At 45.0% G+C, this 27,233-nt stretch overlaps 8 non-coding genes across 8 annotated transcripts; all 8 read left to right on the top strand.

The window, feature by feature from the left end:
* The first annotated feature begins 2,171 nt into the window (after nucleotides 1–2,171).
* On the top strand, nucleotides 2,172–2,244 carry trnav-cac (transfer RNA valine (anticodon CAC)). Its single transcript has one exon. It is a non-coding gene; the product is annotated as a tRNA-Val (tRNA).
* Nucleotides 2,245–5,533: 3,289 nt separating this feature from the next.
* On the top strand, nucleotides 5,534–5,606 carry trnav-cac (transfer RNA valine (anticodon CAC)). The gene has a single exon. It is a non-coding gene; the product is annotated as a tRNA-Val (tRNA).
* Nucleotides 5,607–8,895: 3,289 nt separating this feature from the next.
* trnav-cac (transfer RNA valine (anticodon CAC)) lies at nucleotides 8,896–8,968 on the top strand. Its single transcript has one exon. It is a non-coding gene; the product is annotated as a tRNA-Val (tRNA).
* Nucleotides 8,969–12,257: 3,289 nt separating this feature from the next.
* trnav-cac (transfer RNA valine (anticodon CAC)) lies at nucleotides 12,258–12,330 on the top strand. The gene has a single exon. It is a non-coding gene; the product is annotated as a tRNA-Val (tRNA).
* A 3,289-nt stretch (nucleotides 12,331–15,619) lies between these two features.
* trnav-cac (transfer RNA valine (anticodon CAC)) lies at nucleotides 15,620–15,692 on the top strand. Its single transcript has one exon. It is a non-coding gene; the product is annotated as a tRNA-Val (tRNA).
* Nucleotides 15,693–18,981: 3,289 nt separating this feature from the next.
* On the top strand, nucleotides 18,982–19,054 carry trnav-cac (transfer RNA valine (anticodon CAC)). Its single transcript has one exon. It is a non-coding gene; the product is annotated as a tRNA-Val (tRNA).
* Nucleotides 19,055–22,343: 3,289 nt separating this feature from the next.
* trnav-cac (transfer RNA valine (anticodon CAC)) lies at nucleotides 22,344–22,416 on the top strand. The gene has a single exon. It is a non-coding gene; the product is annotated as a tRNA-Val (tRNA).
* Nucleotides 22,417–25,705: 3,289 nt separating this feature from the next.
* trnav-cac (transfer RNA valine (anticodon CAC)) lies at nucleotides 25,706–25,778 on the top strand. Its single transcript has one exon. It is a non-coding gene; the product is annotated as a tRNA-Val (tRNA).
* The last annotated feature ends 1,455 nt before the right edge of the window (nucleotides 25,779–27,233 follow it).

The following is a 27,233-nucleotide window of genomic DNA, read 5'->3' as shown; positions in this document are numbered from 1 at the left end:
ATCTGTCGTTCTCGGATTGTAATGTTACCTCTGGTTTTAGGGTGGAGAACATTCTTTGGGAATCTTATTCTGAAAAAAAAAAACCAGACACAGTGACTGAAACTATGCTGCACGGTATGATGTGGATTACGGCCTGCTCAGGTTTGTGCATTATCCCTGTAGTCCGGTGTGTTTCGTGTTCCGTGTAAACGTGAAAGTCGTCCTGTTTCGAGCAATGGGTGAAATCATTTAGCAAAGCGAGATTCGAAATTGCAGTAATGTCAAGCAGCTCATGGTTATTTGACCAAATCATAAGCGAACCCATATTCTCAAGCACTCACAGATACATTTGTAGCTGAAAAGAGTCTGAGAAGATAGACTCAGTTTACCATTGATTTTTGTCTGGATTGATGGGCTATCAATATCTGCTGCGAAATTGACATTGTAGCTGTGCGAGTCCGAGAGGACATCCCAGCAGCTGTGCGAGTCCGAGAGGAATCATGGAACCCTTATCATGTGACTTTGCATCTGTTGTTATGCAGGAGCACAATTGGAAATACAACAAAATGAGGGGGCGTGGCCGGCTGGTAGTGTGGCCGAGCGGTCTAAGGCGCTGGATCCAGGTTCCAGTCTCGAAAGGGGCGCGGGTTCGAATCCCACCACTGCCATTTCTGCTGATCAGCTCCAACGCTGCAGCATTGTTAAAATGCTGTTTCGGTGCCCACTGTATATTGATGTTGAAAACAAAAGTAAAATGGGTTTGCTTCCCAGGGAACTAACTGTGGTGTGGGATACTGCCAAATATTTCAAAATGTCTCTACTGTCATGATCGTGTTCGCCTCCCGCTCGGAAAATCGCAAACAGTTCTGCCATCCCAGGCAAGTTGAGCTTTTTACTGGAACCGAATGGAGACTGTTATTTCATCGCTGTTGTGAAACGAAGTCCTACGGTGACTCTACTCGTTGTTATTTGGGTTTCTAGCTAATGGGAAAATCGTTCCAATGAATTTCGATGTCATACATAATTGAATTTCTCCCATTTCCGTCCTGGAAACATCGGAAGGGAAAGGTAATCTAATCGAGACTGTGATTGGTGAAATTCACTTTTTACTGCCAATTCTTATTATGTTCTTTCTTTCTCTCTTTTCAGCATTGTCTGGAAAGTGGTGGTGCACTAAGGCTGCAGTATGTTTGAAAGAGTCGTTTGGAAATGCCCTGTTGTTAGTTGTGAGATTACTTTATGACTCATGCCCTCGGACTGTATCACATTTAGCATTCATGCATCTCTGTGTCTGAAAATGCATGAGGTATGCCAGTTTGTTTGTGTTCCGTGTTAAATGCTTTCTGTTTTGCGATTCGCTCAATACATTTCGATTTAACAGGGTTTCTGAGGTAACTTCCAGCAGCAAAAATTCTCAGCAGATGATCTGGGAAAATTTCGCAGAGTATGGTCAGTCGGAGCTAAAGTAAGGAAGTCGTTCGTTTCTGCAGTGTTTCACAATACTACCTTTCCCGTGAGCAGTCGAACAGACTAAATGTTTGTGCCACAGACTGCGATGGCAAACTCGGCTAAAAAGTAATCCTTTAAAGCCGGTGGAAGCAACATGACGTAATTGGGGTACATCGTGGAAAAAGATACTTCGGTGGACCTCGTCCATGCTCACCACATCGCCAAAATTAAACAAGTCCCGTTCCCCAGCATTTGGCCCCAATCCCTCTAAACGCATCATATCCAGAAACTCACCCGATTACCTTTGCAATTTTCTGAGTGTAATAGCCTCCTCCACTTCCTCTGGTAGATCATTCCAACCACGCACAACCTTCTTTGTGGGAAATGTGCCTCAAGTCCTTTGTCACTTTCAGCCCACTCACCTTAAAGCTATGCTCTCGAGTTTTCAACTCACACCAACTTGGGTAAAACTCAGTTAACCACCCTTCCATAAGGTCATGTCGCAGCTGTTACGCTGCAGGGAAAGTCGTCCCAGCCTATTCCACCTCGCCCTACGGTACAAACATCGACGACAGCTTTGTCTATATTTTGTCATCAATTTAACGTGTCTTTTTTTTTACGTTTTCAAGATGTCAATTACGCTGGACAACAACGAGCTATTGGAAACAAAAAGGTGAAACGTAGAACGGATTCAACTTTCAGTGTTGGACGCCACTGAGTCGCAGCACTGCCGATTCCGGCTTGTTTCTGTAGTGTAGTGGTCATCACGTTCGCCTCACACGCGAAAGGTCCCCAGTTCGAAACTGGGCAGAAACTGCTTTGTTCTTCAACTGCAGCCTTTTACATGGACAAGAGCTGAGCTTTCTTGCATGCTTTCCCATCTGCAAACCTGCCTTCGAATTTACTTGAACAAATCTGCTCTGGTCGTGAAATGTAATGCAGTTCCATTTAATTACAGTGCAAAGCGTTGTTAAGTTTTTCTCCAACCTGGTTCTGATCATATGCCATTCTGTTGGAGAGTGTAGTTACCGCCTTCAGATCCTTCCACGAAAAGCAGTACCGCATTTGCCTTCCTTGCGCAGGCGGCTCGGTTCAAAGACAGGAAAGAAGCAGATGCTCTGGTGTCACAGCGCACCACGAATTCCTGAACTTGTCTGTCTGTCAAATGTCCCCCAAGGTCGTCTCAGAAAGACCTCATTTGGAAGCTGTCAATCGTGATTCAACGTGCGAGAATTGGCACCAGATATCCTGAATCATGTTTTGGAGCAATTCGCACGTTAGTGGCTCATTCAATCAGCAACAGCAATGAAAGAAATTGCACTCGCAGAGGAACCTTTCGACTTGCGCATTCATAGCGTCGCTAGTATTAAGGTCCGCCCCGAGATCTAAGTCATGTTGGAACTGAAACGGAGGAATCGACAGAGAGGCTACAGAATGACATCGCATCCATTTGGTTTTCTTTAAATCACTGACGAGCAGGAAAATGTAAACGGGGAGGGCGAGTGGAGAAGTGAGGCAGTTGCAGCTCTGGTGAAATTCCTTCTTTGTGATTCACTCAGCAACCAGAGACGTGTAGGTGACTCAGGCGTGAAAGCTCTTCACATCGAGAACAAAAAGCACTCAAGGGCAGTTAGCACCTCTTCCGGAGTGAGGGTGGGGTGAGGTAATTAGCTTTTGACTTCTGTTAATATGTTCAGAAACTGCCGTTTTGATTGAGGTGAACAGAAACTGCATTTCTAAAAAGCACCATGGAATTTTACAAAATTTATTGAGTCGCTTGTCGTCGATTCCCACATAGATTTCCAACGCAGTTGGTATCCATGTGGCTCATGTCCAGGTGTGAACATCTCTGCAGCACATTGCACGGTTAAGGTAAAAGGCAAGGAAAGTGGCTTCTAGAACTGTCTCCGAGGTCAGAGCATTCTCACAATGTGATCTGTCGTTCTCGGATTGTAATGTTACCTCTGGTTTTAGGGTGGAGAACATTCTTTGGGAATCTTATTCTGAAAAAAAAAAACCAGACACAGTGACTGAAACTATGCTGCACGGTATGATGTGGATTACGGCCTGCTCAGGTTTGTGCATTATCCCTGTAGTCCGGTGTGTTTCGTGTTCCGTGTAAACGTGAAAGTCGTCCTGTTTCGAGCAATGGGTGAAATCATTTAGCAAAGCGAGATTCGAAATTGCAGTAATGTCAAGCAGCTCATGGTTATTTGACCAAATCATAAGCGAACCCATATTCTCAAGCACTCACAGATACATTTGTAGCTGAAAAGAGTCTGAGAAGATAGACTCAGTTTACCATTGATTTTTGTCTGGATTGATGGGCTATCAATATCTGCTGCGAAATTGACATTGTAGCTGTGCGAGTCCGAGAGGACATCCCAGCAGCTGTGCGAGTCCGAGAGGAATCATGGAACCCTTATCATGTGACTTTGCATCTGTTGTTATGCAGGAGCACAATTGGAAATACAACAAAATGAGGGGGCGTGGCCGGCTGGTAGTGTGGCCGAGCGGTCTAAGGCGCTGGATCCAGGTTCCAGTCTCGAAAGGGGCGCGGGTTCGAATCCCACCACTGCCATTTCTGCTGATCAGCTCCAACGCTGCAGCATTGTTAAAATGCTGTTTCGGTGCCCACTGTATATTGATGTTGAAAACAAAAGTAAAATGGGTTTGCTTCCCAGGGAACTAACTGTGGTGTGGGATACTGCCAAATATTTCAAAATGTCTCTACTGTCATGATCGTGTTCGCCTCCCGCTCGGAAAATCGCAAACAGTTCTGCCATCCCAGGCAAGTTGAGCTTTTTACTGGAACCGAATGGAGACTGTTATTTCATCGCTGTTGTGAAACGAAGTCCTACGGTGACTCTACTCGTTGTTATTTGGGTTTCTAGCTAATGGGAAAATCGTTCCAATGAATTTCGATGTCATACATAATTGAATTTCTCCCATTTCCGTCCTGGAAACATCGGAAGGGAAAGGTAATCTAATCGAGACTGTGATTGGTGAAATTCACTTTTTACTGCCAATTCTTATTATGTTCTTTCTTTCTCTCTTTTCAGCATTGTCTGGAAAGTGGTGGTGCACTAAGGCTGCAGTATGTTTGAAAGAGTCGTTTGGAAATGCCCTGTTGTTAGTTGTGAGATTACTTTATGACTCATGCCCTCGGACTGTATCACATTTAGCATTCATGCATCTCTGTGTCTGAAAATGCATGAGGTATGCCAGTTTGTTTGTGTTCCGTGTTAAATGCTTTCTGTTTTGCGATTCGCTCAATACATTTCGATTTAACAGGGTTTCTGAGGTAACTTCCAGCAGCAAAAATTCTCAGCAGATGATCTGGGAAAATTTCGCAGAGTATGGTCAGTCGGAGCTAAAGTAAGGAAGTCGTTCGTTTCTGCAGTGTTTCACAATACTACCTTTCCCGTGAGCAGTCGAACAGACTAAATGTTTGTGCCACAGACTGCGATGGCAAACTCGGCTAAAAAGTAATCCTTTAAAGCCGGTGGAAGCAACATGACGTAATTGGGGTACATCGTGGAAAAAGATACTTCGGTGGACCTCGTCCATGCTCACCACATCGCCAAAATTAAACAAGTCCCGTTCCCCAGCATTTGGCCCCAATCCCTCTAAACGCATCATATCCAGAAACTCACCCGATTACCTTTGCAATTTTCTGAGTGTAATAGCCTCCTCCACTTCCTCTGGTAGATCATTCCAACCACGCACAACCTTCTTTGTGGGAAATGTGCCTCAAGTCCTTTGTCACTTTCAGCCCACTCACCTTAAAGCTATGCTCTCGAGTTTTCAACTCACACCAACTTGGGTAAAACTCAGTTAACCACCCTTCCATAAGGTCATGTCGCAGCTGTTACGCTGCAGGGAAAGTCGTCCCAGCCTATTCCACCTCGCCCTACGGTACAAACATCGACGACAGCTTTGTCTATATTTTGTCATCAATTTAACGTGTCTTTTTTTTTACGTTTTCAAGATGTCAATTACGCTGGACAACAACGAGCTATTGGAAACAAAAAGGTGAAACGTAGAACGGATTCAACTTTCAGTGTTGGACGCCACTGAGTCGCAGCACTGCCGATTCCGGCTTGTTTCTGTAGTGTAGTGGTCATCACGTTCGCCTCACACGCGAAAGGTCCCCAGTTCGAAACTGGGCAGAAACTGCTTTGTTCTTCAACTGCAGCCTTTTACATGGACAAGAGCTGAGCTTTCTTGCATGCTTTCCCATCTGCAAACCTGCCTTCGAATTTACTTGAACAAATCTGCTCTGGTCGTGAAATGTAATGCAGTTCCATTTAATTACAGTGCAAAGCGTTGTTAAGTTTTTCTCCAACCTGGTTCTGATCATATGCCATTCTGTTGGAGAGTGTAGTTACCGCCTTCAGATCCTTCCACGAAAAGCAGTACCGCATTTGCCTTCCTTGCGCAGGCGGCTCGGTTCAAAGACAGGAAAGAAGCAGATGCTCTGGTGTCACAGCGCACCACGAATTCCTGAACTTGTCTGTCTGTCAAATGTCCCCCAAGGTCGTCTCAGAAAGACCTCATTTGGAAGCTGTCAATCGTGATTCAACGTGCGAGAATTGGCACCAGATATCCTGAATCATGTTTTGGAGCAATTCGCACGTTAGTGGCTCATTCAATCAGCAACAGCAATGAAAGAAATTGCACTCGCAGAGGAACCTTTCGACTTGCGCATTCATAGCGTCGCTAGTATTAAGGTCCGCCCCGAGATCTAAGTCATGTTGGAACTGAAACGGAGGAATCGACAGAGAGGCTACAGAATGACATCGCATCCATTTGGTTTTCTTTAAATCACTGACGAGCAGGAAAATGTAAACGGGGAGGGCGAGTGGAGAAGTGAGGCAGTTGCAGCTCTGGTGAAATTCCTTCTTTGTGATTCACTCAGCAACCAGAGACGTGTAGGTGACTCAGGCGTGAAAGCTCTTCACATCGAGAACAAAAAGCACTCAAGGGCAGTTAGCACCTCTTCCGGAGTGAGGGTGGGGTGAGGTAATTAGCTTTTGACTTCTGTTAATATGTTCAGAAACTGCCGTTTTGATTGAGGTGAACAGAAACTGCATTTCTAAAAAGCACCATGGAATTTTACAAAATTTATTGAGTCGCTTGTCGTCGATTCCCACATAGATTTCCAACTCAGTTGGTATCCATGTGGCTCATGTCCAGGTGTGAACATCTCTGCAGCACATTGCACGGTTAAGGTAAAAGGCAAGGAAAGTGGCTTCTAGAACTGTCTCCGAGGTCAGAGCATTCTCACAATGTGATCTGTCGTTCTCGGATTGTAATGTTACCTCTGGTTTTAGGGTGGAGAACATTCTTTGGGAATCTTATTCTGAAAAAAAAAAACCAGACACAGTGACTGAAACTATGCTGCACGGTATGATGTGGATTACGGCCTGCTCAGGTTTGTGCATTATCCCTGTAGTCCGGTGTGTTTCGTGTTCCGTGTAAACGTGAAAGTCGTCCTGTTTCGAGCAATGGGTGAAATCATTTAGCAAAGCGAGATTCGAAATTGCAGTAATGTCAAGCAGCTCATGGTTATTTGACCAAATCATAAGCGAACCCATATTCTCAAGCACTCACAGATACATTTGTAGCTGAAAAGAGTCTGAGAAGATAGACTCAGTTTACCATTGATTTTTGTCTGGATTGATGGGCTATCAATATCTGCTGCGAAATTGACATTGTAGCTGTGCGAGTCCGAGAGGACATCCCAGCAGCTGTGCGAGTCCGAGAGGAATCATGGAACCCTTATCATGTGACTTTGCATCTGTTGTTATGCAGGAGCACAATTGGAAATACAACAAAATGAGGGGGCGTGGCCGGCTGGTAGTGTGGCCGAGCGGTCTAAGGCGCTGGATCCAGGTTCCAGTCTCGAAAGGGGCGCGGGTTCGAATCCCACCACTGCCATTTCTGCTGATCAGCTCCAACGCTGCAGCATTGTTAAAATGCTGTTTCGGTGCCCACTGTATATTGATGTTGAAAACAAAAGTAAAATGGGTTTGCTTCCCAGGGAACTAACTGTGGTGTGGGATACTGCCAAATATTTCAAAATGTCTCTACTGTCATGATCGTGTTCGCCTCCCGCTCGGAAAATCGCAAACAGTTCTGCCATCCCAGGCAAGTTGAGCTTTTTACTGGAACCGAATGGAGACTGTTATTTCATCGCTGTTGTGAAACGAAGTCCTACGGTGACTCTACTCGTTGTTATTTGGGTTTCTAGCTAATGGGAAAATCGTTCCAATGAATTTCGATGTCATACATAATTGAATTTCTCCCATTTCCGTCCTGGAAACATCGGAAGGGAAAGGTAATCTAATCGAGACTGTGATTGGTGAAATTCACTTTTTACTGCCAATTCTTATTATGTTCTTTCTTTCTCTCTTTTCAGCATTGTCTGGAAAGTGGTGGTGCACTAAGGCTGCAGTATGTTTGAAAGAGTCGTTTGGAAATGCCCTGTTGTTAGTTGTGAGATTACTTTATGACTCATGCCCTCGGACTGTATCACATTTAGCATTCATGCATCTCTGTGTCTGAAAATGCATGAGGTATGCCAGTTTGTTTGTGTTCCGTGTTAAATGCTTTCTGTTTTGCGATTCGCTCAATACATTTCGATTTAACAGGGTTTCTGAGGTAACTTCCAGCAGCAAAAATTCTCAGCAGATGATCTGGGAAAATTTCGCAGAGTATGGTCAGTCGGAGCTAAAGTAAGGAAGTCGTTCGTTTCTGCAGTGTTTCACAATACTACCTTTCCCGTGAGCAGTCGAACAGACTAAATGTTTGTGCCACAGACTGCGATGGCAAACTCGGCTAAAAAGTAATCCTTTAAAGCCGGTGGAAGCAACATGACGTAATTGGGGTACATCGTGGAAAAAGATACTTCGGTGGACCTCGTCCATGCTCACCACATCGCCAAAATTAAACAAGTCCCGTTCCCCAGCATTTGGCCCCAATCCCTCTAAACGCATCATATCCAGAAACTCACCCGATTACCTTTGCAATTTTCTGAGTGTAATAGCCTCCTCCACTTCCTCTGGTAGATCATTCCAACCACGCACAACCTTCTTTGTGGGAAATGTGCCTCAAGTCCTTTGTCACTTTCAGCCCACTCACCTTAAAGCTATGCTCTCGAGTTTTCAACTCACACCAACTTGGGTAAAACTCAGTTAACCACCCTTCCATAAGGTCATGTCGCAGCTGTTACGCTGCAGGGAAAGTCGTCCCAGCCTATTCCACCTCGCCCTACGGTACAAACATCGACGACAGCTTTGTCTATATTTTGTCATCAATTTAACGTGTCTTTTTTTTTACGTTTTCAAGATGTCAATTACGCTGGACAACAACGAGCTATTGGAAACAAAAAGGTGAAACGTAGAACGGATTCAACTTTCAGTGTTGGACGCCACTGAGTCGCAGCACTGCCGATTCCGGCTTGTTTCTGTAGTGTAGTGGTCATCACGTTCGCCTCACACGCGAAAGGTCCCCAGTTCGAAACTGGGCAGAAACTGCTTTGTTCTTCAACTGCAGCCTTTTACATGGACAAGAGCTGAGCTTTCTTGCATGCTTTCCCATCTGCAAACCTGCCTTCGAATTTACTTGAACAAATCTGCTCTGGTCGTGAAATGTAATGCAGTTCCATTTAATTACAGTGCAAAGCGTTGTTAAGTTTTTCTCCAACCTGGTTCTGATCATATGCCATTCTGTTGGAGAGTGTAGTTACCGCCTTCAGATCCTTCCACGAAAAGCAGTACCGCATTTGCCTTCCTTGCGCAGGCGGCTCGGTTCAAAGACAGGAAAGAAGCAGATGCTCTGGTGTCACAGCGCACCACGAATTCCTGAACTTGTCTGTCTGTCAAATGTCCCCCAAGGTCGTCTCAGAAAGACCTCATTTGGAAGCTGTCAATCGTGATTCAACGTGCGAGAATTGGCACCAGATATCCTGAATCATGTTTTGGAGCAATTCGCACGTTAGTGGCTCATTCAATCAGCAACAGCAATGAAAGAAATTGCACTCGCAGAGGAACCTTTCGACTTGCGCATTCATAGCGTCGCTAGTATTAAGGTCCGCCCCGAGATCTAAGTCATGTTGGAACTGAAACGGAGGAATCGACAGAGAGGCTACAGAATGACATCGCATCCATTTGGTTTTCTTTAAATCACTGACGAGCAGGAAAATGTAAACGGGGAGGGCGAGTGGAGAAGTGAGGCAGTTGCAGCTCTGGTGAAATTCCTTCTTTGTGATTCACTCAGCAACCAGAGACGTGTAGGTGACTCAGGCGTGAAAGCTCTTCACATCGAGAACAAAAAGCACTCAAGGGCAGTTAGCACCTCTTCCGGAGTGAGGGTGGGGTGAGGTAATTAGCTTTTGACTTCTGTTAATATGTTCAGAAACTGCCGTTTTGATTGAGGTGAACAGAAACTGCATTTCTAAAAAGCACCATGGAATTTTACAAAATTTATTGAGTCGCTTGTCGTCGATTCCCACATAGATTTCCAACGCAGTTGGTATCCATGTGGCTCATGTCCAGGTGTGAACATCTCTGCAGCACATTGCACGGTTAAGTTAAAAGGCAAGGAAAGTGGCTTCTAGAACTGTCTCCGAGGTCAGAGCATTCTCACAATGTGATCTGTCGTTCTCGGATTGTAATGTTACCTCTGGTTTTAGGGTGGAGAACATTCTTTGGGAATCTTATTCTGAAAAAAAAAAACCAGACACAGTGACTGAAACTATGCTGCACGGTATGATGTGGATTACGGCCTGCTCAGGTTTGTGCATTATCCCTGTAGTCCGGTGTGTTTCGTGTTCCGTGTAAACGTGAAAGTCGTCCTGTTTCGAGCAATGGGTGAAATCATTTAGCAAAGCGAGATTCGAAATTGCAGTAATGTCAAGCAGCTCATGGTTATTTGACCAAATCATAAGCGAACCCATATTCTCAAGCACTCACAGATACATTTGTAGCTGAAAAGAGTCTGAGAAGATAGACTCAGTTTACCATTGATTTTTGTCTGGATTGATGGGCTATCAATATCTGCTGCGAAATTGACATTGTAGCTGTGCGAGTCCGAGAGGACATCCCAGCAGCTGTGCGAGTCCGAGAGGAATCATGGAACCCTTATCATGTGACTTTGCATCTGTTGTTATGCAGGAGCACAATTGGAAATACAACAAAATGAGGGGGCGTGGCCGGCTGGTAGTGTGGCCGAGCGGTCTAAGGCGCTGGATCCAGGTTCCAGTCTCGAAAGGGGCGCGGGTTCGAATCCCACCACTGCCATTTCTGCTGATCAGCTCCAACGCTGCAGCATTGTTAAAATGCTGTTTCGGTGCCCACTGTATATTGATGTTGAAAACAAAAGTAAAATGGGTTTGCTTCCCAGGGAACTAACTGTGGTGTGGGATACTGCCAAATATTTCAAAATGTCTCTACTGTCATGATCGTGTTCGCCTCCCGCTCGGAAAATCGCAAACAGTTCTGCCATCCCAGGCAAGTTGAGCTTTTTACTGGAACCGAATGGAGACTGTTATTTCATCGCTGTTGTGAAACGAAGTCCTACGGTGACTCTACTCGTTGTTATTTGGGTTTCTAGCTAATGGGAAAATCGTTCCAATGAATTTCGATGTCATACATAATTGAATTTCTCCCATTTCCGTCCTGGAAACATCGGAAGGGAAAGGTAATCTAATCGAGACTGTGATTGGTGAAATTCACTTTTTACTGCCAATTCTTATTATGTTCTTTCTTTCTCTCTTTTCAGCATTGTCTGGAAAGTGGTGGTGCACTAAGGCTGCAGTATGTTTGAAAGAGTCGTTTGGAAATGCCCTGTTGTTAGTTGTGAGATTACTTTATGACTCATGCCCTCGGACTGTATCACATTTAGCATTCATGCATCTCTGTGTCTGAAAATGCATGAGGTATGCCAGTTTGTTTGTGTTCCGTGTTAAATGCTTTCTGTTTTGCGATTCGCTCAATACATTTCGATTTAACAGGGTTTCTGAGGTAACTTCCAGCAGCAAAAATTCTCAGCAGATGATCTGGGAAAATTTCGCAGAGTATGGTCAGTCGGAGCTAAAGTAAGGAAGTCGTTCGTTTCTGCAGTGTTTCACAATACTACCTTTCCCGTGAGCAGTCGAACAGACTAAATGTTTGTGCCACAGACTGCGATGGCAAACTCGGCTAAAAAGTAATCCTTTAAAGCCGGTGGAAGCAACATGACGTAATTGGGGTACATCGTGGAAAAAGATACTTCGGTGGACCTCGTCCATGCTCACCACATCGCCAAAATTAAACAAGTCCCGTTCCCCAGCATTTGGCCCCAATCCCTCTAAACGCATCATATCCAGAAACTCACCCGATTACCTTTGCAATTTTCTGAGTGTAATAGCCTCCTCCACTTCCTCTGGTAGATCATTCCAACCACGCACAACCTTCTTTGTGGGAAATGTGCCTCAAGTCCTTTGTCACTTTCAGCCCACTCACCTTAAAGCTATGCTCTCGAGTTTTCAACTCACACCAACTTGGGTAAAACTCAGTTAACCACCCTTCCATAAGGTCATGTCGCAGCTGTTACGCTGCAGGGAAAGTCGTCCCAGCCTATTCCACCTCGCCCTACGGTACAAACATCGACGACAGCTTTGTCTATATTTTGTCATCAATTTAACGTGTCTTTTTTTTTACGTTTTCAAGATGTCAATTACGCTGGACAACAACGAGCTATTGGAAACAAAAAGGTGAAACGTAGAACGGATTCAACTTTCAGTGTTGGACGCCACTGAGTCGCAGCACTGCCGATTCCGGCTTGTTTCTGTAGTGTAGTGGTCATCACGTTCGCCTCACACGCGAAAGGTCCCCAGTTCGAAACTGGGCAGAAACTGCTTTGTTCTTCAACTGCAGCCTTTTACATGGACAAGAGCTGAGCTTTCTTGCATGCTTTCCCATCTGCAAACCTGCCTTCGAATTTACTTGAACAAATCTGCTCTGGTCGTGAAATGTAATGCAGTTCCATTTAATTACAGTGCAAAGCGTTGTTAAGTTTTTCTCCAACCTGGTTCTGATCATATGCCATTCTGTTGGAGAGTGTAGTTACCGCCTTCAGATCCTTCCACGAAAAGCAGTACCGCATTTGCCTTCCTTGCGCAGGCGGCTCGGTTCAAAGACAGGAAAGAAGCAGATGCTCTGGTGTCACAGCGCACCACGAATTCCTGAACTTGTCTGTCTGTCAAATGTCCCCCAAGGTCGTCTCAGAAAGACCTCATTTGGAAGCTGTCAATCGTGATTCAACGTGCGAGAATTGGCACCAGATATCCTGAATCATGTTTTGGAGCAATTCGCACGTTAGTGGCTCATTCAATCAGCAACAGCAATGAAAGAAATTGCACTCGCAGAGGAACCTTTCGACTTGCGCATTCATAGCGTCGCTAGTATTAAGGTCCGCCCCGAGATCTAAGTCATGTTGGAACTGAAACGGAGGAATCGACAGAGAGGCTACAGAATGACATCGCATCCATTTGGTTTTCTTTAAATCACTGACGAGCAGGAAAATGTAAACGGGGAGGGCGAGTGGAGAAGTGAGGCAGTTGCAGCTCTGGTGAAATTCCTTCTTTGTGATTCACTCAGCAACCAGAGACGTGTAGGTGACTCAGGCGTGAAAGCTCTTCACATCGAGAACAAAAAGCACTCAAGGGCAGTTAGCACCTCTTCCGGAGTGACGGTGGGGTGAGGTAATTAGCTTTTGACTTCTGTTAATATGTTCAGAAACTGCCGTTTTGATTGAGGTGAACAGAAACTGCATTTCTAAAAAGCACCATGGAATTTTACAAAATTTATTGAGTCGCTTGTCGTCGATTCCCACATAGATTTCCAACGCAGTTGGTATCCATGTGGCTCATGTCCAGGTGTGAACATCTCTGCAGCACATTGCACGGTTAAGGTAAAAGGCAAGGAAAGTGGCTTCTAGAACTGTCTCCGAGGTCAGAGCATTCTCACAATGTGATCTGTCGTTCTCGGATTGTAATGTTACCTCTGGTTTTAGGGTGGAGAACATTCTTTGGGAATCTTATTCTGAAAAAAAAAAACCAGACACAGTGACTGAAACTATGCTGCACGGTATGATGTGGATTACGGCCTGCTCAGGTTTGTGCATTATCCCTGTAGTCCGGTGTGTTTCGTGTTCCGTGTAAACGTGAAAGTCGTCCTGTTTCGAGCAATGGGTGAAATCATTTAGCAAAGCGAGATTCGAAATTGCAGTAATGTCAAGCAGCTCATGGTTATTTGACCAAATCATAAGCGAACCCATATTCTCAAGCACTCACAGATACATTTGTAGCTGAAAAGAGTCTGAGAAGATAGACTCAGTTTACCATTGATTTTTGTCTGGATTGATGGGCTATCAATATCTGCTGCGAAATTGACATTGTAGCTGTGCGAGTCCGAGAGGACATCCCAGCAGCTGTGCGAGTCCGAGAGGAATCATGGAACCCTTATCATGTGACTTTGCATCTGTTGTTATGCAGGAGCACAATTGGAAATACAACAAAATGAGGGGGCGTGGCCGGCTGGTAGTGTGGCCGAGCGGTCTAAGGCGCTGGATCCAGGTTCCAGTCTCGAAAGGGGCGCGGGTTCGAATCCCACCACTGCCATTTCTGCTGATCAGCTCCAACGCTGCAGCATTGTTAAAATGCTGTTTCGGTGCCCACTGTATATTGATGTTGAAAACAAAAGTAAAATGGGTTTGCTTCCCAGGGAACTAACTGTGGTGTGGGATACTGCCAAATATTTCAAAATGTCTCTACTGTCATGATCGTGTTCGCCTCCCGCTCGGAAAATCGCAAACAGTTCTGCCATCCCAGGCAAGTTGAGCTTTTTACTGGAACCGAATGGAGACTGTTATTTCATCGCTGTTGTGAAACGAAGTCCTACGGTGACTCTACTCGTTGTTATTTGGGTTTCTAGCTAATGGGAAAATCGTTCCAATGAATTTCGATGTCATACATAATTGAATTTCTCCCATTTCCGTCCTGGAAACATCGGAAGGGAAAGGTAATCTAATCGAGACTGTGATTGGTGAAATTCACTTTTTACTGCCAATTCTTATTATGTTCTTTCTTTCTCTCTTTTCAGCATTGTCTGGAAAGTGGTGGTGCACTAAGGCTGCAGTATGTTTGAAAGAGTCGTTTGGAAATGCCCTGTTGTTAGTTGTGAGATTACTTTATGACTCATGCCCTCGGACTGTATCACATTTAGCATTCATGCATCTCTGTGTCTGAAAATGCATGAGGTATGCCAGTTTGTTTGTGTTCCGTGTTAAATGCTTTCTGTTTTGCGATTCGCTCAATACATTTCGATTTAACAGGGTTTCTGAGGTAACTTCCAGCAGCAAAAATTCTCAGCAGATGATCTGGGAAAATTTCGCAGAGTATGGTCAGTCGGAGCTAAAGTAAGGAAGTCGTTCGTTTCTGCAGTGTTTCACAATACTACCTTTCCCGTGAGCAGTCGAACAGACTAAATGTTTGTGCCACAGACTGCGATGGCAAACTCGGCTAAAAAGTAATCCTTTAAAGCCGGTGGAAGCAACATGACGTAATTGGGGTACATCGTGGAAAAAGATACTTCGGTGGACCTCGTCCATGCTCACCACATCGCCAAAATTAAACAAGTCCCGTTCCCCAGCATTTGGCCCCAATCCCTCTAAACGCATCATATCCAGAAACTCACCCGATTACCTTTGCAATTTTCTGAGTGTAATAGCCTCCTCCACTTCCTCTGGTAGATCATTCCAACCACGCACAACCTTCTTTGTGGGAAATGTGCCTCAAGTCCTTTGTCACTTTCAGCCCACTCACCTTAAAGCTATGCTCTCGAGTTTTCAACTCACACCAACTTGGGTAAAACTCAGTTAACCACCCTTCCATAAGGTCATGTCGCAGCTGTTACGCTGCAGGGAAAGTCGTCCCAGCCTATTCCACCTCGCCCTACGGTACAAACATCGACGACAGCTTTGTCTATATTTTGTCATCAATTTAACGTGTCTTTTTTTTTACGTTTTCAAGATGTCAATTACGCTGGACAACAACGAGCTATTGGAAACAAAAAGGTGAAACGTAGAACGGATTCAACTTTCAGTGTTGGACGCCACTGAGTCGCAGCACTGCCGATTCCGGCTTGTTTCTGTAGTGTAGTGGTCATCACGTTCGCCTCACACGCGAAAGGTCCCCAGTTCGAAACTGGGCAGAAACTGCTTTGTTCTTCAACTGCAGCCTTTTACATGGACAAGAGCTGAGCTTTCTTGCATGCTTTCCCATCTGCAAACCTGCCTTCGAATTTACTTGAACAAATCTGCTCTGGTCGTGAAATGTAATGCAGTTCCATTTAATTACAGTGCAAAGCGTTGTTAAGTTTTTCTCCAACCTGGTTCTGATCATATGCCATTCTGTTGGAGAGTGTAGTTACCGCCTTCAGATCCTTCCACGAAAAGCAGTACCGCATTTGCCTTCCTTGCGCAGGCGGCTCGGTTCAAAGACAGGAAAGAAGCAGATGCTCTGGTGTCACAGCGCACCACGAATTCCTGAACTTGTCTGTCTGTCAAATGTCCCCCAAGGTCGTCTCAGAAAGACCTCATTTGGAAGCTGTCAATCGTGATTCAACGTGCGAGAATTGGCACCAGATATCCTGAATCATGTTTTGGAGCAATTCGCACGTTAGTGGCTCATTCAATCAGCAACAGCAATGAAAGAAATTGCACTCGCAGAGGAACCTTTCGACTTGCGCATTCATAGCGTCGCTAGTATTAAGGTCCGCCCCGAGATCTAAGTCATGTTGGAACTGAAACGGAGGAATCGACAGAGAGGCTACAGAATGACATCGCATCCATTTGGTTTTCTTTAAATCACTGACGAGCAGGAAAATGTAAACGGGGAGGGCGAGTGGAGAAGTGAGGCAGTTGCAGCTCTGGTGAAATTCCTTCTTTGTGATTCACTCAGCAACCAGAGACGTGTAGGTGACTCAGGCGTGAAAGCTCTTCACATCGAGAACAAAAAGCACTCAAGGGCAGTTAGCACCTCTTCCGGAGTGAGGGTGGGGTGAGGTAATTAGCTTTTGACTTCTGTTAATATGTTCAGAAACTGCCGTTTTGATTGAGGTGAACAGAAACTGCATTTCTAAAAAGCACCATGGAATTTTACAAAATTTATTGAGTCGCTTGTCGTCGATTCCCACATAGATTTCCAACGCAGTTGGTATCCATGTGGCTCATGTCCAGGTGTGAACATCTCTGCAGCACATTGCACGGTTAAGTTAAAAGGCAAGGAAAGTGGCTTCTAGAACTGTCTCCGAGGTCAGAGCATTCTCACAATGTGATCTGTCGTTCTCGGATTGTAATGTTACCTCTGGTTTTAGGGTGGAGAACATTCTTTGGGAATCTTATTCTGAAAAAAAAAAACCAGACACAGTGACTGAAACTATGCTGCACGGTATGATGTGGATTACGGCCTGCTCAGGTTTGTGCATTATCCCTGTAGTCCGGTGTGTTTCGTGTTCCGTGTAAACGTGAAAGTCGTCCTGTTTCGAGCAATGGGTGAAATCATTTAGCAAAGCGAGATTCGAAATTGCAGTAATGTCAAGCAGCTCATGGTTATTTGACCAAATCATAAGCGAACCCATATTCTCAAGCACTCACAGATACATTTGTAGCTGAAAAGAGTCTGAGAAGATAGACTCAGTTTACCATTGATTTTTGTCTGGATTGATGGGCTATCAATATCTGCTGCGAAATTGACATTGTAGCTGTGCGAGTCCGAGAGGACATCCCAGCAGCTGTGCGAGTCCGAGAGGAATCATGGAACCCTTATCATGTGACTTTGCATCTGTTGTTATGCAGGAGCACAATTGGAAATACAACAAAATGAGGGGGCGTGGCCGGCTGGTAGTGTGGCCGAGCGGTCTAAGGCGCTGGATCCAGGTTCCAGTCTCGAAAGGGGCGCGGGTTCGAATCCCACCACTGCCATTTCTGCTGATCAGCTCCAACGCTGCAGCATTGTTAAAATGCTGTTTCGGTGCCCACTGTATATTGATGTTGAAAACAAAAGTAAAATGGGTTTGCTTCCCAGGGAACTAACTGTGGTGTGGGATACTGCCAAATATTTCAAAATGTCTCTACTGTCATGATCGTGTTCGCCTCCCGCTCGGAAAATCGCAAACAGTTCTGCCATCCCAGGCAAGTTGAGCTTTTTACTGGAACCGAATGGAGACTGTTATTTCATCGCTGTTGTGAAACGAAGTCCTACGGTGACTCTACTCGTTGTTATTTGGGTTTCTAGCTAATGGGAAAATCGTTCCAATGAATTTCGATGTCATACATAATTGAATTTCTCCCATTTCCGTCCTGGAAACATCGGAAGGGAAAGGTAATCTAATCGAGACTGTGATTGGTGAAATTCACTTTTTACTGCCAATTCTTATTATGTTCTTTCTTTCTCTCTTTTCAGCATTGTCTGGAAAGTGGTGGTGCACTAAGGCTGCAGTATGTTTGAAAGAGTCGTTTGGAAATGCCCTGTTGTTAGTTGTGAGATTACTTTATGACTCATGCCCTCGGACTGTATCACATTTAGCATTCATGCATCTCTGTGTCTGAAAATGCATGAGGTATGCCAGTTTGTTTGTGTTCCGTGTTAAATGCTTTCTGTTTTGCGATTCGCTCAATACATTTCGATTTAACAGGGTTTCTGAGGTAACTTCCAGCAGCAAAAATTCTCAGCAGATGATCTGGGAAAATTTCGCAGAGTATGGTCAGTCGGAGCTAAAGTAAGGAAGTCGTTCGTTTCTGCAGTGTTTCACAATACTACCTTTCCCGTGAGCAGTCGAACAGACTAAATGTTTGTGCCACAGACTGCGATGGCAAACTCGGCTAAAAAGTAATCCTTTAAAGCCGGTGGAAGCAACATGACGTAATTGGGGTACATCGTGGAAAAAGATACTTCGGTGGACCTCGTCCATGCTCACCACATCGCCAAAATTAAACAAGTCCCGTTCCCCAGCATTTGGCCCCAATCCCTCTAAACGCATCATATCCAGAAACTCACCCGATTACCTTTGCAATTTTCTGAGTGTAATAGCCTCCTCCACTTCCTCTGGTAGATCATTCCAACCACGCACAACCTTCTTTGTGGGAAATGTGCCTCAAGTCCTTTGTCACTTTCAGCCCACTCACCTTAAAGCTATGCTCTCGAGTTTTCAACTCACACCAACTTGGGTAAAACTCAGTTAACCACCCTTCCATAAGGTCATGTCGCAGCTGTTACGCTGCAGGGAAAGTCGTCCCAGCCTATTCCACCTCGCCCTACGGTACAAACATCGACGACAGCTTTGTCTATATTTTGTCATCAATTTAACGTGTCTTTTTTTTTACGTTTTCAAGATGTCAATTACGCTGGACAACAACGAGCTATTGGAAACAAAAAGGTGAAACGTAGAACGGATTCAACTTTCAGTGTTGGACGCCACTGAGTCGCAGCACTGCCGATTCCGGCTTGTTTCTGTAGTGTAGTGGTCATCACGTTCGCCTCACACGCGAAAGGTCCCCAGTTCGAAACTGGGCAGAAACTGCTTTGTTCTTCAACTGCAGCCTTTTACATGGACAAGAGCTGAGCTTTCTTGCATGCTTTCCCATCTGCAAACCTGCCTTCGAATTTACTTGAACAAATCTGCTCTGGTCGTGAAATGTAATGCAGTTCCATTTAATTACAGTGCAAAGCGTTGTTAAGTTTTTCTCCAACCTGGTTCTGATCATATGCCATTCTGTTGGAGAGTGTAGTTACCGCCTTCAGATCCTTCCACGAAAAGCAGTACCGCATTTGCCTTCCTTGCGCAGGCGGCTCGGTTCAAAGACAGGAAAGAAGCAGATGCTCTGGTGTCACAGCGCACCACGAATTCCTGAACTTGTCTGTCTGTCAAATGTCCCCCAAGGTCGTCTCAGAAAGACCTCATTTGGAAGCTGTCAATCGTGATTCAACGTGCGAGAATTGGCACCAGATATCCTGAATCATGTTTTGGAGCAATTCGCACGTTAGTGGCTCATTCAATCAGCAACAGCAATGAAAGAAATTGCACTCGCAGAGGAACCTTTCGACTTGCGCATTCATAGCGTCGCTAGTATTAAGGTCCGCCCCGAGATCTAAGTCATGTTGGAACTGAAACGGAGGAATCGACAGAGAGGCTACAGAATGACATCGCATCCATTTGGTTTTCTTTAAATCACTGACGAGCAGGAAAATGTAAACGGGGAGGGCGAGTGGAGAAGTGAGGCAGTTGCAGCTCTGGTGAAATTCCTTCTTTGTGATTCACTCAGCAACCAGAGACGTGTAGGTGACTCAGGCGTGAAAGCTCTTCACATCGAGAACAAAAAGCACTCAAGGGCAGTTAGCACCTCTTCCGGAGTGACGGTGGGGTGAGGTAATTAGCTTTTGACTTCTGTTAATATGTTCAGAAACTGCCGTTTTGATTGAGGTGAACAGAAACTGCATTTCTAAAAAGCACCATGGAATTTTACAAAATTTATTGAGTCGCTTGTCGTCGATTCCCACATAGATTTCCAACGCAGTTGGTATCCATGTGGCTCATGTCCAGGTGTGAACATCTCTGCAGCACATTGCACGGTTAAGGTAAAAGGCAAGGAAAGTGGCTTCTAGAACTGTCTCCGAGGTCAGAGCATTCTCACAATGTGATCTGTCGTTCTCGGATTGTAATGTTACCTCTGGTTTTAGGGTGGAGAACATTCTTTGGGAATCTTATTCTGAAAAAAAAAAACCAGACACAGTGACTGAAACTATGCTGCACGGTATGATGTGGATTACGGCCTGCTCAGGTTTGTGCATTATCCCTGTAGTCCGGTGTGTTTCGTGTTCCGTGTAAACGTGAAAGTCGTCCTGTTTCGAGCAATGGGTGAAATCATTTAGCAAAGCGAGATTCGAAATTGCAGTAATGTCAAGCAGCTCATGGTTATTTGACCAAATCATAAGCGAACCCATATTCTCAAGCACTCACAGATACATTTGTAGCTGAAAAGAGTCTGAGAAGATAGACTCAGTTTACCATTGATTTTTGTCTGGATTGATGGGCTATCAATATCTGCTGCGAAATTGACATTGTAGCTGTGCGAGTCCGAGAGGACATCCCAGCAGCTGTGCGAGTCCGAGAGGAATCATGGAACCCTTATCATGTGACTTTGCATCTGTTGTTATGCAGGAGCACAATTGGAAATACAACAAAATGAGGGGGCGTGGCCGGCTGGTAGTGTGGCCGAGCGGTCTAAGGCGCTGGATCCAGGTTCCAGTCTCGAAAGGGGCGCGGGTTCGAATCCCACCACTGCCATTTCTGCTGATCAGCTCCAACGCTGCAGCATTGTTAAAATGCTGTTTCGGTGCCCACTGTATATTGATGTTGAAAACAAAAGTAAAATGGGTTTGCTTCCCAGGGAACTAACTGTGGTGTGGGATACTGCCAAATATTTCAAAATGTCTCTACTGTCATGATCGTGTTCGCCTCCCGCTCGGAAAATCGCAAACAGTTCTGCCATCCCAGGCAAGTTGAGCTTTTTACTGGAACCGAATGGAGACTGTTATTTCATCGCTGTTGTGAAACGAAGTCCTACGGTGACTCTACTCGTTGTTATTTGGGTTTCTAGCTAATGGGAAAATCGTTCCAATGAATTTCGATGTCATACATAATTGAATTTCTCCCATTTCCGTCCTGGAAACATCGGAAGGGAAAGGTAATCTAATCGAGACTGTGATTGGTGAAATTCACTTTTTACTGCCAATTCTTATTATGTTCTTTCTTTCTCTCTTTTCAGCATTGTCTGGAAAGTGGTGGTGCACTAAGGCTGCAGTATGTTTGAAAGAGTCGTTTGGAAATGCCCTGTTGTTAGTTGTGAGATTACTTTATGACTCATGCCCTCGGACTGTATCACATTTAGCATTCATGCATCTCTGTGTCTGAAAATGCATGAGGTATGCCAGTTTGTTTGTGTTCCGTGTTAAATGCTTTCTGTTTTGCGATTCGCTCAATACATTTCGATTTAACAGGGTTTCTGAGGTAACTTCCAGCAGCAAAAATTCTCAGCAGATGATCTGGGAAAATTTCGCAGAGTATGGTCAGTCGGAGCTAAAGTAAGGAAGTCGTTCGTTTCTGCAGTGTTTCACAATACTACCTTTCCCGTGAGCAGTCGAACAGACTAAATGTTTGTGCCACAGACTGCGATGGCAAACTCGGCTAAAAAGTAATCCTTTAAAGCCGGTGGAAGCAACATGACGTAATTGGGGTACATCGTGGAAAAAGATACTTCGGTGGACCTCGTCCATGCTCACCACATCGCCAAAATTAAACAAGTCCCGTTCCCCAGCATTTGGCCCCAATCCCTCTAAACGCATCATATCCAGAAACTCACCCGATTACCTTTGCAATTTTCTGAGTGTAATAGCCTCCTCCACTTCCTCTGGTAGATCATTCCAACCACGCACAACCTTCTTTGTGGGAAATGTGCCTCAAGTCCTTTGTCACTTTCAGCCCACTCACCTTAAAGCTATGCTCTCGAGTTTTCAACTCACACCAACTTGGGTAAAACTCAGTTAACCACCCTTCCATAAGGTCATGTCGCAGCTGTTACGCTGCAGGGAAAGTCGTCCCAGCCTATTCCACCTCGCCCTACGGTACAAACATCGACGACAGCTTTGTCTATATTTTGTCATCAATTTAACGTGTCTTTTTTTTTACGTTTTCAAGATGTCAATTACGCTGGACAACAACGAGCTATTGGAAACAAAAAGGTGAAACGTAGAACGGATTCAACTTTCAGTGTTGGACGCCACTGAGTCGCAGCACTGCCGATTCCGGCTTGTTTCTGTAGTGTAGTGGTCATCACGTTCGCCTCACACGCGAAAGGTCCCCAGTTCGAAACTGGGCAGAAACTGCTTTGTTCTTCAACTGCAGCCTTTTACATGGACAAGAGCTGAGCTTTCTTGCATGCTTTCCCATCTGCAAACCTGCCTTCGAATTTACTTGAACAAATCTGCTCTGGTCGTGAAATGTAATGCAGTTCCATTTAATTACAGTGCAAAGCGTTGTTAAGTTTTTCTCCAACCTGGTTCTGATCATATGCCATTCTGTTGGAGAGTGTAGTTACCGCCTTCAGATCCTTCCACGAAAAGCAGTACCGCATTTGCCTTCCTTGCGCAGGCGGCTCGGTTCAAAGACAGGAAAGAAGCAGATGCTCTGGTGTCACAGCGCACCACGAATTCCTGAACTTGTCTGTCTGTCAAATGTCCCCCAAGGTCGTCTCAGAAAGACCTCATTTGGAAGCTGTCAATCGTGATTCAACGTGCGAGAATTGGCACCAGATATCCTGAATCATGTTTTGGAGCAATTCGCACGTTAGTGGCTCATTCAATCAGCAACAGCAATGAAAGAAATTGCACTCGCAGAGGAACCTTTCGACTTGCGCATTCATAGCGTCGCTAGTATTAAGGTCCGCCCCGAGATCTAAGTCATGTTGGAACTGAAACGGAGGAATCGACAGAGAGGCTACAGAATGACATCGCATCCATTTGGTTTTCTTTAAATCACTGACGAGCAGGAAAATGTAAACGGGGAGGGCGAGTGGAGAAGTGAGGCAGTTGCAGCTCTGGTGAAATTCCTTCTTTGTGATTCACTCAGCAACCAGAGACGTGTAGGTGACTCAGGCGTGAAAGCTCTTCACATCGAGAACAAAAAGCACTCAAGGGCAGTTAGCACCTCTTCCGGAGTGAGGGTGGGGTGAGGTAATTAGCTTTTGACTTCTGTTAATATGTTCAGAAACTGCCGTTTTGATTGAGGTGAACAGAAACTGCATTTCTAAAAAGCACCATGGAATTTTACAAAATTTATTGAGTCGCTTGTCGTCGATTCCCACATAGATTTCCAACGCAGTTGGTATCCATGTGGCTCATGTCCAGGTGTGAACATCTCTGCAGCACATTGCACGGTTAAGGTAAAAGGCAAGGAAAGTGGCTTCTAGAACTGTCTCCGAGGTCAGAGCATTCTCACAATGTGATCTGTCGTTCTCGGATTGTAATGTTACCTCTGGTTTTAGGGTGGAGAACATTCTTTGGGAATCTTATTCTGAAAAAAAAAAACCAGACACAGTGACTGAAACTATGCTGCACGGTATGATGTGGATTACGGCCTGCTCAGGTTTGTGCATTATCCCTGTAGTCCGGTGTGTTTCGTGTTCCGTGTAAACGTGAAAGTCGTCCTGTTTCGAGCAATGGGTGAAATCATTTAGCAAAGCGAGATTCGAAATTGCAGTAATGTCAAGCAGCTCATGGTTATTTGACCAAATCATAAGCGAACCCATATTCTCAAGCACTCACAGATACATTTGTAGCTGAAAAGAGTCTGAGAAGATAGACTCAGTTTACCATTGATTTTTGTCTGGATTGATGGGCTATCAATATCTGCTGCGAAATTGACATTGTAGCTGTGCGAGTCCGAGAGGACATCCCAGCAGCTGTGCGAGTCCGAGAGGAATCATGGAACCCTTATCATGTGACTTTGCATCTGTTGTTATGCAGGAGCACAATTGGAAATACAACAAAATGAGGGGGCGTGGCCGGCTGGTAGTGTGGCCGAGCGGTCTAAGGCGCTGGATCCAGGTTCCAGTCTCGAAAGGGGCGCGGGTTCGAATCCCACCACTGCCATTTCTGCTGATCAGCTCCAACGCTGCAGCATTGTTAAAATGCTGTTTCGGTGCCCACTGTATATTGATGTTGAAAACAAAAGTAAAATGGGTTTGCTTCCCAGGGAACTAACTGTGGTGTGGGATACTGCCAAATATTTCAAAATGTCTCTACTGTCATGATCGTGTTCGCCTCCCGCTCGGAAAATCGCAAACAGTTCTGCCATCCCAGGCAAGTTGAGCTTTTTACTGGAACCGAATGGAGACTGTTATTTCATCGCTGTTGTGAAACGAAGTCCTACGGTGACTCTACTCGTTGTTATTTGGGTTTCTAGCTAATGGGAAAATCGTTCCAATGAATTTCGATGTCATACATAATTGAATTTCTCCCATTTCCGTCCTGGAAACATCGGAAGGGAAAGGTAATCTAATCGAGACTGTGATTGGTGAAATTCACTTTTTACTGCCAATTCTTATTATGTTCTTTCTTTCTCTCTTTTCAGCATTGTCTGGAAAGTGGTGGTGCACTAAGGCTGCAGTATGTTTGAAAGAGTCGTTTGGAAATGCCCTGTTGTTAGTTGTGAGATTACTTTATGACTCATGCCCTCGGACTGTATCACATTTAGCATTCATGCATCTCTGTGTCTGAAAATGCATGAGGTATGCCAGTTTGTTTGTGTTCCGTGTTAAATGCTTTCTGTTTTGCGATTCGCTCAATACATTTCGATTTAACAGGGTTTCTGAGGTAACTTCCAGCAGCAAAAATTCTCAGCAGATGATCTGGGAAAATTTCGCAGAGTATGGTCAGTCGGAGCTAAAGTAAGGAAGTCGTTCGTTTCTGCAGTGTTTCACAATACTACCTTTCCCGTGAGCAGTCGAACAGACTAAATGTTTGTGCCACAGACTGCGATGGCAAACTCGGCTAAAAAGTAATCCTTTAAAGCCGGTGGAAGCAACATGACGTAATTGGGGTACATCGTGGAAAAAGATACTTCGGTGGACCTCGTCCATGCTCACCACATCGCCAAAATTAAACAAGTCCCGTTCCCCAGCATTTGGCCCCAATCCCTCTAAACGCATCATATCCAGAAACTCACCCGATTACCTTTGCAATTTTCTGAGTGTAATAGCCTCCTCCACTTCCTCTGGTAGATCATTCCAACCACGCACAACCTTCTTTGTGGGAAATGTGCCTCAAGTCCTTTGTCACTTTCAGCCCACTCACCTTAAAGCTATGCTCTCGAGTTTTCAACTCACACCAACTTGGGTAAAACTCAGTTAACCACCCTTCCATAAGGTCATGTCGCAGCTGTTACGCTGCAGGGAAAGTCGTCCCAGCCTATTCCACCTCGCCCTACGGTACAAACATCGACGACAGCTTTGTCTATATTTTGTCATCAATTTAACGTGTCATTTTTTTTACGTTTTCAAGATGTCAATTACGCTGGACAACAACGAGCTATTGGAAACAAAAAGGTGAAACGTAGAACGGATTCAACTTTCAGTGTTGGACGCCACTGAGTCGCAGCACTGCCGATTCCGGCTTGTTTCTGTAGTGTAGTGGTCATCACGTTCGCCTCACACGCGAAAGGTCCCCAGTTCGAAACTGGGCAGAAACTGCTTTGTTCTTCAACTGCAGCCTTTTACATGGACAAGAGTTGAGCTTTCTTGCATGCTTTCCCATCTGCAAACCTGCCTTCGAATTTACTTGAACAAATCTGCTCTGGTCGTGAAATGTAATGCAGTTCCATTTAATTACAGTGCAAAGCGTTGTTAAGTTTTTCTCCAACCTGGTTCTGATCATATGCCATTCTGTTGGAGAGTGTAGTTACCGCCTTCAGATCCTTCCACGAAAAGCAGTACCGCATTTGCCTTCCTTGCGCAGGCGGCTCGGTTCAAAGACAGGAAAGAAGCAGATGCTCTGGTGTCACAGCGCACCACGAATTCCTGAACTTGTCTGTCTGTCAAATGTCCCCCAAGGTCGTCTCAGAAAGACCTCATTTGGAAGCTGTCAATCGTGATTCAACGTGCGAGAATTGGCACCAGATATCCTGAATCATGTTTTGGAGCAATTCGCACGTTAGTGGCTCATTCAATCAGCAACAGCAATGAAAGAAATTGCACTCGCAGAGGAACCTTTCGACTTGCGCATTCATAGCGTCGCTAGTATTAAGGTCCGCCCCGAGATCTAAGTCATGTTGGAACTGAAACGGAGGAATCGACAGAGAGGCTACAGAATGACATCGCATCCATTTGGTTTTCTTTAAATCACTGACGAGCAGGAAAATGTAAACGGGGAGGGCGAGTGGAGAAGTGAGGCAGTTGCAGCTCTGGTGAAATTCCTTCTTTGTGATTCACTCAGCAACCAGAGACGTGTAGGTGACTCAGGCGTGAAAGCTCTTCACATCGAGAACAAAAAGCACTCAAGGGCAGTTAGCACCTCTTCCGGAGTGAGGGTGGGGTGAGGTAATTAGCTTTTGACTTCTGTTAATATGTTCAGAAACTGCCGTTTTGATTGAGGTGAACAGAAACTGCATTTCTAAAAAGCACCATGGAATTTTACAAAATTTATTGAGTCGCTTGTCGTCGATTCCCACATAGATTTCCAACGCAGTTGGTATCCATGTGGCTCATGTCCAGGTGTGAACATCTCTGCAGCACATTGCACGGTTAAGGTAAAAGGCAAGGAAAGTGGCTTCTAGAACTGTCTCCGAGGTCAGAGCATTCTCACAATGTGATCTGTCGTTCTCGGATTGTAATGTTACCTCTGGTTTTAGGGTGGAGAACATTCTTTGGGAATCTTATTCTGAAAAAAAAAAACCAGACACAGTGACTGAAACTATGCTGCACGGTATGATGTGGATTACGGCCTGCTCAGGTTTGTGCATTATCCCTGTAGTCCGGTGTGTTTCGTGTTCCGTGTAAACGTGAAAGTCGTCCTGTTTCGAGCAATGGGTGAAATCATTTAGCAAAGCGAGATTCGAAATTGCAGTAATGTCAAGCAGCTCATGGTTATTTGACCAAATCATAAGCGAACCCATATTCTCAAGCACTCACAGATACATTTGTAGCTG

Source organism: Chiloscyllium plagiosum, unplaced genomic scaffold (assembly GCF_037043375.1).
Source record: "Chiloscyllium plagiosum isolate Xiang-an unplaced genomic scaffold, Cpla_swu_hap1 HiC_scaffold_14, whole genome shotgun sequence".
NCBI lineage: Eukaryota > Metazoa > Chordata > Chondrichthyes > Orectolobiformes > Hemiscylliidae > Chiloscyllium > Chiloscyllium plagiosum.
This window is presented reverse-complemented; position numbering and strand designations above follow the sequence as displayed.